Here is a 10,561-nt window from a genome sequence, read left to right as displayed (position 1 = left end):
GGTTAAGGCATAGACACCATTTTACCGCCCAAGTCACTCACCGAGTGCGCGAGGGCGTCACGTGCTGGCGCATTCAGGGCGACAATGAATGTCTTCAGCCTGAGACAGAGAGACATGTAAACACCCTAGGATCGTACGCCGTGACGAGAGCACCACCTGCGTCTGTCGGCCTCAGCCTGAACTTCCCCACTCAAACACCAGTATTGAGGCCACTCGAAGAAATATTATCTGTCGGCTCTTGCAGAAATTTTCGCTGGCACATCGGAAACATTTCGTTAGAGGAGCCGTGTCGACCGTCCAGTTGGAGACTTGTTCCAAGCGACCGTATAGCACAATCTGTTTTCCTTCTATGTTCGGGTGACAATCAACTCGACGCTTGAGGACCTTCGGGTCAACCCAAGCCGCCCAGCTCCATCGCGAACCCCATTCGCATCACGTCTTCGCGAGCACACAAGGATGCAGTTCTATTGCACGCCGGCAGACATCTTTTTCAAGCGGAGCCTCTTGTACCGTAGAAAGTACCAACTCAGCGGCCGCCTTTTTCTTCCAGACTCTCGTGATGTTTTTCCATTGTGTGTGCGTACTCTTTCGAGAGGACGTGCTTTAGCTCGAGGTTTCCGTTTTCCTGCTTCAGTAGACACCCCAAATCCTGTTGCGCACACGGAGCTCCTGATAACGAGGCAAAAGCAGCAGGGGGGCTTCATTTTTGTTTTCTTCATTTGTATAAAAAATTATCTTTTTTTTTTTTTTTTTGCATCTTGCCTTACCGAAACACAGCGACGAAACGCAGGAACGCAGGGGAGACAAGCAGGCTGACGCGAAGGATAGATATATGGAGCTCAGCGATAAATGTAGCCCGTTTTTTATCTCCTAAATTTACCAATCCCGTCTAAGCACGCGTGAAGATGGAAAACCATGCATCGCAATGTCACAAATCGGCTGGCGTTTTGAAAGCTAGGCGTCGTTTTGAGCAAGAAGAGTGCTGGACTCTTTTTGGATCTGCTCTATCATAGAGATTTTATTCTGCGTTTCGGAACAAATGGCGTCAGCCTTGTCTATTATGTCTAACTTCCATTCAACTGAACATCTTTCACGGAAAACAGCAAAAGCCAGTTCCCGATAGTGTTCATGGAAGACGGTGCAGCGGCGACTATTAATGCGTTGCGGAACCTTTTTTGGCGTTTTCAGATGTACTGAAGAACGTTTTATACTGTTACTATAATGTAACAGTATAAGATGTACTATAATGTCAAAGCCCACTTCAAACGGCCTAGCGCTTTATAAAAGAGAGTATTTCGAGAACTCAAAATTATGTTAAGCCCGAAGAGTTGAGATTGCTTGGTTAGGTAACTTTAAATCACGACACAGATTTGTTACCGTAGCCTACTCATTCCAACTCTTGTGTGGAACTGACACCTAAACACATTTAATTAGAGGCTAATCAGTTTAAGATGCCTTGTAAATAAAATACGGGACACTATCTACAATTCTGTTAGGATTGTAAATGGGCCCTCCGAATCAGGTACGATGGCCCTGTCTGAAACAATATTACTTAATTCCAGCATACAAAGGTCCAAAAAGTCATGGAATGTAATGGATTTGTGTTAAACCTGGACCTAAGAGATGCAGTCTTTCCACCAAAAAATGCAAAACAAAAGCGACAATGACGGCCTAAACTCAAAACAGGTTAACGACACTTAGCTGAAGGTTCGCTTAATACAAAATATTTAAAGGTTGTTACAAGTTTTGTTTGGTGATGTTCGCCTACGAAAGAGCAACCGATCGGTGAAGAGCTTCGCTTCGGGGGTATCAAGCCATTAACATGTTGTCGTCAACTCTGCTTTCGGTATTTTACCAATAACGTGCTTTCTATAGATATTTCCTTTAATAGACACCGAAAAGATTGAAATGGCACAGTAGAGGCATAACAGGCCTAATCTAATAGTAGTCGTCGATAAACGGGAGATTCACCGATGAATTCACCAGTTGCAAAATAAAGCTGATCATCAAAGCATATGAGCTTGCTCTCGAACTCGCCGCCATGCAGTCACATTTGACCAATATCACAAATAAGTCATTTTTAACATGCGCCTAGAAAAAAGAACTAGAAATACTTTCGCGTTATTTATTTAACACTAGACGTGGAGCGCTTGCCCTATTTTTTCAGGAAATCCTTTCCTTGTTACACAAACACACGGGCACAATTAAAATACCGCTTAATTTACGATCCGACCTCACGTAAGTATCGGGCCAGCTATATTTCGCAAACAGAACAAAGCACCGCGTGAGGCAAAAATAGGACCAGTAGTAAATAAAGATAAAAAATAAAAAGCAAACAGGAAAAATGTGACCCTACCGCTGCTCCTAATTTGTGTCTAAATGCTACGACCTGTCTTCGTGTACTTGTTTCGCAAATTATTGATGAGCCCGTCATGAAAGTTGCGCCGTGTTATTCAAAAGGATAGAGAGGATAATGCTAATTAGATGATAATGCTCAAAGAAGCATAGAGGGTAACGGGTCGATAGAAAACCAATTTGTCAGAAAAAAAGTTTGGTTTGATTTGTTTACCAGGCCAGGTACCGTAAACACCGCTGAATAGCACAAACGCGGCCTAGTTTTTTTTTGTGCCTTGGTGCGAAAAACTTTTTCCTGCCACTCCACTCATCAGAAGTGAGCGTAATAAAAGAACATGGGTTGCTGTGGAGCAACAGATTGCTGGTTCTGTTTCAGCCTCGCTAAATACCTCTTAGATTTCTATGCTTTGCAGGAGACTGACGCATGTAACTGACCAAGGAAAAACGTAGCCAAGATAGTATACACCAATCCGTTGTATACAAAATCACGTGTGATGATCACAGTCAAGCTCGAGAACGTTCTTAATGCGAGCAAAGCAGAAATGAAACGCACGAACACTTAAAATGGCACCTGCCAGATGCATATTTTAGGAATGTTCTATAGACAACGGTTCCGGCGCTATACAATAAAGATACGTAGCGAATTCCGCAGAAAATTCGAGCTTCGAATAACACGATGCCTTAGCAAAAGACTTTCTATCAAACCTGGTGAACAGACGAAGCATGGTGGTATGCGAACAAACGTCGTACCCCAAAAAATAAGCGGACATGCTTTTCAATCAATGCGCATATATAAATATGTTCATACCTTGTTATACTAATAAACTCACTGAGCATATTTTATACAAGACCAGTTCACCAATTAGCGTAATCTCGCCCCACTGAAATTAGCTAATCGCACAACGGTGCGTAGATGCGACGATTTCTAAAGGTTTTATCGAGATGGAAGAATCGAGATGCTAAAAAGCCGAAGGACTAGGTCGGACAACTAGATATCTTCATGTCTGCTTTCTTCTTGTGCACTTAAAACTTCCGACTTGTGGGAGAACGTCTGGTTTATTTATTTATTTACAATCGCTGTTGCACTCTAAGAAATGCTTGCGCGTCTACTTACTTGCAAAACACTGAAAGAGCCAATCTGCGATCTACGAAATCAGCTCAGCGAATGATGAAGCGGAACATCCGTTTATACTTAAAAATTAAGTCTGCGCTTTGTCATTACGCAATGCAAAGCGTCATGATTGAATTTTGTAATGCCACAATGCAGACTTATTTTTTAGGTCTAAACAGATGTTCTACCTCACCATTCGCTGAGCTGGTTCCGTAGATCGCAGAGATTGGCTCTTCGAGTGTTTTGCGGATAAGTAGACGCGCAGACAATTCTTACAATGTAATTTCACCACAGGCACCACAAAGAGGCGCAATGTGGCGCCAGCTCTTCGAAATGCGGCACTTGAAACGTTGGACGTAACTAAGCCCCGTTAGTAGAAATACAAAACCAGGTTTTGTAGATAAGATGGACGCCACGCCGCCTCTATCTCCGTCGAATGAAAACCACCCAAATATTGATAACCGGACGCCCGCCCCGAGGAACAGCCCAGTCGATGCTTCAGGTACTACTAACCATTACCAGGCGCAGTGCGACCGCAGCAAAACTGACTCAAAATGGCGGATATGTGATGATCGAGCAGCACGTTTGCTTTATGTCGCATCGACCCCCGCGGACGGCTCTGACCAGCACGCTAGCCATTGGGCAAACATATCAATTACTCTATCAATAGATTAAGCTAATTTGATAAAACCCGTCGTGTCGCTGTCGGAAACTAGCTTCACTACTGTATGCGACAATGAAACTGTCCTACAGTTTTGCGCGTGAACGTTTTGACTTGGCCCGGCTTGCCCCAATTAAGTGATATTGACTGTTGTTCTAACAGACGCAGCTAACCCGCTCCACTAGGAATAGCTATGGACGTTTAGGCTATGTGTGGCTTCGACTGGGTTCACTGTGGGACCATAACAAAGGCAGATATCAATTTAAATAAAATATCTAGGTACGTGTTTTCTTGCCCTGGCTTGCTCTCGATTTGCCTTGTTTTGGATTTGCCATGCTTGGCATGAACTTGCCATTCGTCAACTTTCACGCTTCTACCTTGATTTGAAAGATAAGTCTAGGTAGTACTGACTTAACCTGTAGAAATGGCTACTTTGCTCCAATAAAAATAGGAAAAAAAACTGTAAAATCGTAAAAATCCCGCAGCCCCGAAATGTTGTATCTGCCCGTCATTTTAGTTTTCCCTCATCCCCCTCCATACATCATGAATTCTACAAATTACTGTGGATCTCTGGAGTTCGCTTGGCCTTGTCTGGATTGCGTGTTGGCTGTGGAAGCAGCCCAAATATTTGAAAGCGAGAAACTGAACCATTTTATTTTTTCTGCGCGCACGTGACCTAACGAACCAATGTTTTAAAACATCAGCTTGTTTATTTGATAATGCTACGAGTGAGCATAAACAAATTACAAATAGAATAACTTCCTTTATTATTTGCGTACTCTACTTGTCTACAAGCACTTGCGAATCCCCTCGGTGCCACTTGTTTCAATATGCAGAAGAAGCCATTTTTAAGCACCATACTTTTCTGGAAGTCCAAAATATTATCCAAGATCTCACCGTCAGACACAGACGAAGACTGTTTTCGTCAGTGATATGCAATTTCTGCATTGAGTTTAACGTTATTTTCTTTCCAGACACCTTTCAGAGAGTGTCTGAATGCTCGGCGCGCTTCCTACAGTAAAATGTATTACTCTAATCTACGTACATATGTACAGGTTTAAGGTAGCTCTATTTAATAGGCTTACTTAGAAAAGGCATGAGTTAACCTGGCTCGACAGAATTAATAGTAGCTCCGTCTAATGCGTCTGGAGAGTTCTTCCTTTACTACAGGATATCGGAAATGTCTTGGCTTTTCCCGGCTTGACCCGGCTTCGCATGACCTAGATTTGTCACGGGATTTCCTGCTATCGCAAAAGTTTGGAAGCGCAGTTTCTTCAAAGCTTATGCAGCCAAGCAGAAACCGGCTTGACTACGACAGCATGGACAGAATAAAAAAAAATTGATATAAATTTGTTGTGAGGCTTCAGGCCTGGGGGAAGTTTAAAAGAAGCTCTATGGCGCAGTGCGACCGCTGTGTGTCATCAAAAGTGAGGTTTTAGAGCATAAAGATATTACAAGAAAGGTTTGGCAGTACGGCCATTTTCCAATGAATATCTTAAACTACGGAGGGCACTTCCGTTGCCTTTATTAAAATTGTAATATTTATATTGCACAGTTGTGTCGCAAATTAAACGACTCCTTGCATGTATACTTTCCGCTTTCTATATTTAGGGGCAGCAGGACTATACACAAAGGGTCTTGCTTTTGACACCAACCGAAGACGAACATACGAGCTTCGCGGTTTTATTGAGCGTCATCCTATTTAAGCCCCCAAGTCTCTAACTCCTATATATGCACTTCTTTTCACTCTCTCATACCATGGCGCGCTATAAGCGCGAGGCCATAATATAAATCTTGATAAAAACAATGTTACCAGCACATGAAGCAGAGTATTTTACCTCCAATCGTTGAATGAAGCTGCAATAGGCATGCCGTATTGCTAAACCACCTTTCACTTTTTTCAGCGGGCTCATTGCCGTTTTCTGGCGTCTCACGCCTTCCGAAATATCTGAACCACATCAAAGGTCTCAGTGAAGCGGCAGATAGTAAAGGAACGATACCGACGAGGACTCGCTCGCCTCGGGCGAAATTGCCAGTCCGAAGTGCGCTTTCCCTCGAAAGGAGGCTTTGCCACCGCCATTTGAATTTGCGCGGCCGTTGGGTGAACGGCGCGGCATACTTGACCGACTCCCCGCCAACGCAATCATCGACGGTTTTCGCACGTTCGACGACGCTTTCGTCAGACACACTTTCGTGTCGTTAATTAGACACTTTGAGGCGCATAACATCTTTCATCTGTGGGAGAGCTGGCAGCCTCGACAACATTTTTTCTGAACAGAAGTCGTTATTTTTATATTTGTGAATTCCTGAATGTAACAAAGACACACAACGCACACGCAAAGACTCACACACTCATTTATAAATCTTAAAAGGATGCTGATCCAAACATTTCCCTGTCTATAATAAGTGGAGCACAATCTTTCCACAAGCCAGCAGCCGCTGGTATGCGCGAGCACGCGCAACTAAATTGACGTCATAGTCCCCCATTCACGCTTAAGATTACGGTGAAATGTACGGGTTCCGGGCAAAAAGAAAATAAAGACGTGGCTTTCATCTCTCTTTTGGTTCTGGCGTAAAAAGTAGGCGATTAATTGGCGTAACATGTAGCGTTAACTTGAAGAGATGAAAATCATGTTTTTATTATCCTTTTACCCGAAGCCCATACATTTTACTGTCATCTTAAGCGTGGATGGGGGACTATGATGGCAATTTAGTTCCGTGTGCTCGTGCTTACCGGCGGGTACAAGTTCATGGAAAGGTCGTGTGCCACCTATTATGGACACAAAAAAGTTCGGTTTAGTATCCTTTTAAAGCTGTGGTCACACCGCTTATACATTACACATACGACAGTCTGCAAACACGAGTCACTGCAATATCCGTGGTTCGAATGCCGCGCGCCACGTTTTTCCTTGAACTCATTGCCCTGGGCACTTGAAGCACACGGACGTCGCGGTGACTCGCGTTCGAATCTGTATGCGGACTGCTTTTGGCATGATGTATAAGCAATGTTAGAGCCCCTAAATGTACCCCGACATTGTTGTAGGCGCCGCCATTTTGGTGCTTGTGCAGAGCGGACGCAACTGCCGATCGTCATGATTCAAAAGTGTGACTTCATCAGCATTAGATTCGCTGCCAGGAAGCTTATGTAACATTTCTTTGCTTTGTCGCTAACTGCTTAAATATTTGTGGAAGGCGGAAAAGCGTTTCTTGTGATTTCAGATAAAACTTCAAATAACTGGCAATCATGATTTTAAGCCACAATAAGGGCAAGCCCTTACAAAAAATTATCATTGAGTTTCTATTGAGTTTCTAATGTATTCCAAAATAATACATTACAAACTCACTGATAATTTTTATGAGAATGTCGTTGCACTGAAGCGTTGCGTATTAAGCATCACTAAACAGTACGACCAAGGCTTAAAGCTCAGATAGACTTTCAAGCTCTCACTCTCTCTTGTTTATTTTCAAAACAAAATTCGTATGACATGTTTATAAACTAGCGACGCCACTACAGGTTCCACATATTTGATTGTTTGCTCTAATACATCTGGATTATAAGTACTATCATACAACAGCTCAGCATCCTTACTCAGGGCCTATTCAGAAAGAAAGGATAGGCCCACAAATTGCTATGGTTCAATTTGTTTTATAACTAAATTTGACATAATACTATCTTACAACTTTTGATGCTCTCCGAGCGCCTATTAACTCTTACAAACGCCAAGACCGGGTGACATTTACCCAGGTATAACTAAATAAAAAAGCGAGATATTGTGGCAATCCAACTTGCGACTAAATGTATTGTCCCAGCAGAGAATATATAGTTAGCTGTTTTCGATCCATCGGCTACAACTCTGCGGTCCGACGTTGTAATATTGGCGGCTGACACCCGATCGACGTCGTAAGGTTTTCGCTGAAAAGCGTAATTCAAATAGAAAACGGATTGTTTAGGGATCGCTTTGGAGAGCTAGCAAGTTCCGGGCATTGACCAAACGAGAGACGATCGAAGCGCAACGCTTCGTCCTTGGTCACTGTACTTTTGCAGTCGCCAACTTATCGCAGTTAGTTTGCTCCAGTAAACGAAAACAGGAAGGTTGGTCTTCTTTTTTTTTTAATTTTTGCGGTCGTGTGCCGCTGATAAGTTTTTGAAAATTCCTAGAATATTATTTCGATCGTTAGGTTCTAACACTTTGAGTGAATTTTTTTTTTATAAAAAACTAGGATTACAGAGTTTTCAGATGTTGCAAGTAAGTCAATTACAATCCTGACATAGTTACATTTAGGTGCATACTGCGCACGCACGCAGAATTGGGCGCATCATCTCTTGAGTGTCGATCATTAAACAAAAAAATATTACTACTAGAACCCCCTTTGTTGATACGGAAAGAAATCCTTCACCCCATACCAGTTATAAAGCTCGTCGCGAATAATGCTTATAGTCGTTGTACTTGGCACATTTAAAAGAAAGGAGCTATTTTGATACCTGGAATGTGAGTAAATTATGCAGGGCTTCCTGTGCACAAATGTGTGTTGAAGCTAAACATAGCACAAACATGTTTATGTCGTCATATTTAAAACTACAAGTGTATTTCATTTGCGGTCTCTATGTTAGCTTGGGTTTTTAGTATGCAGTAAGAAAACGGTCGTTGATACCCGTTAGGAATCCGAAGAAGAAATTATATAGGAACTGCCAAGAAATGCATAGCGAATGGCTGTGCAATTGTGATGCAGGTGAAACAGATGGTTTCAGTCCGATTTGTTTGGGATTGACGTCTATGGTCTCGGCGTTCTTCATCGGTTGGTATAGTGACTGCCTAACGAGGGGCATGCACACTCGACATGGATTCTTGCAGTGGAGATACCGACGCTGACCCGGGTTTTGAACTCCTGGCCCTCTTCCAAAAACAGAACCAGACAATCATTGTCGATCTAGGGGGTGGGACGTCATCACCTGGCTCAGCCAAAAGAATCGCTTTAACAGGCGGCTTAACAAATATCTAACCCCCCCCCCCCCCGGCCCCCCTAAGAAGACAAAGCACGTTTTACATCAAAATTCTGGTTCAGTTAATAAAGTCGCCGGTGCATTCAAGTGTTGTTGCAACATTACAACTGCATAAAATGAATCACTACATCATAATTAGTGCCCCATGAGCGCTTCTAAATATTAGATTCGTTGAAACTCATTTGGCGCAACTTTCGCAAGTTGAAAGCATTAGGGCGCTCATTGTCACAAGTGTCGGAAAATCGGGCTTTTTCCTGACACCCGCCAGGAGAATTCGAACGTTCGCTTATCCTGCATTCAAGACGCGTCACTTCAAAAGCCGGTATTCACTGAAAGGTATTGACGTCAAACGAGCGTCCTCTCCGCTCAAATGCGCTTTCATCCTCGTCGCCGGTCAGGCTCAATGCAAATCGCTCGGACTCCGAAAGGCTTTCGGATGTCAACCAATCGAACTGTACGGCTCAAAAGGATGTCCTGGTTGGAACGGCTAAGAGATTCGTCTGGTCGTATCTGAAATATTTGCGCGATGTTCATGCGGTTGTTGCGGGGTTGAGCTGAAATGTTTTCCGCGTACCCGCCGTCTTTTTAACAGCGACTTAGCCGGCACCCTTGTAAGTGTATTTTTTTAATAATTGTGTATGTTAATTTTAGTTGAGTAGTTCTCTCGGGCGCTTGATTTTGGCGCGTTACACACGGAACGACAGTCGCGCTTTCGACGCCTCTTATTTATTAAAAATTTTGCACGTTCAAGCAGCAAGTGCGAGACGTAACTCGATGAGTTGTTTTTATACCTCTTCACTGAAAAATTTCATGCTTAAAAATTCGTCGGGTAATCAGCGTCTAATGAGCTCTAAGTGCCCATCGACATGGGCAATGTCACCTTTTACCGCACATGCAGCATATACTTGCATATGTATCTCCGTTCGTCGCAACTCTCTCTGCCTATAATAAGTGTCAACTAATGCCCCTGTGAGACGAATTAACCTAGTGTAACATTCAGTGAGGACACTTTTGCATTTAGTGGCATACGTACGGTGCCGCATAGTAACTTTTTTTTTGCAAACCGATACGTTTTTTTTATTATCATTTCAGCATAAGAACTACCGAAGTTCATACTTCAAAATAAAACATGTTTTGTTTCTTTTCTTTTCTTGACGACCCTTTTACATTAGGAATGCGCTGTATAGCATAACCACTCAATGTTGAGCGCCCTTGTGCAGTTTTTGCCTTCGCATACACATAAGACGAAACGGAATATAGATCTCAAGTGAGCTTGTAGAACTCTCTTCACTTGATCTCGAAGACTGAGTGCCTCGATAGTTTAAAAAGTAGCAAAAAAAAAACCATAGAAGTTTATTTATATATATATATATATATTTTTGAAGTGTTAGGCAGCTGAGGATGTACCGAGAGAACCAATAAAAGAGGGAGA

This window comes from Ixodes scapularis, unplaced genomic scaffold (assembly GCF_016920785.2).
Source record: "Ixodes scapularis isolate PalLabHiFi unplaced genomic scaffold, ASM1692078v2 PGA_scaffold11__112_contigs__length_91849675, whole genome shotgun sequence".
Lineage (NCBI taxonomy): Eukaryota > Metazoa > Arthropoda > Arachnida > Ixodida > Ixodidae > Ixodes > Ixodes scapularis.
Note: the sequence above shows the minus strand (reverse complement) of the source record.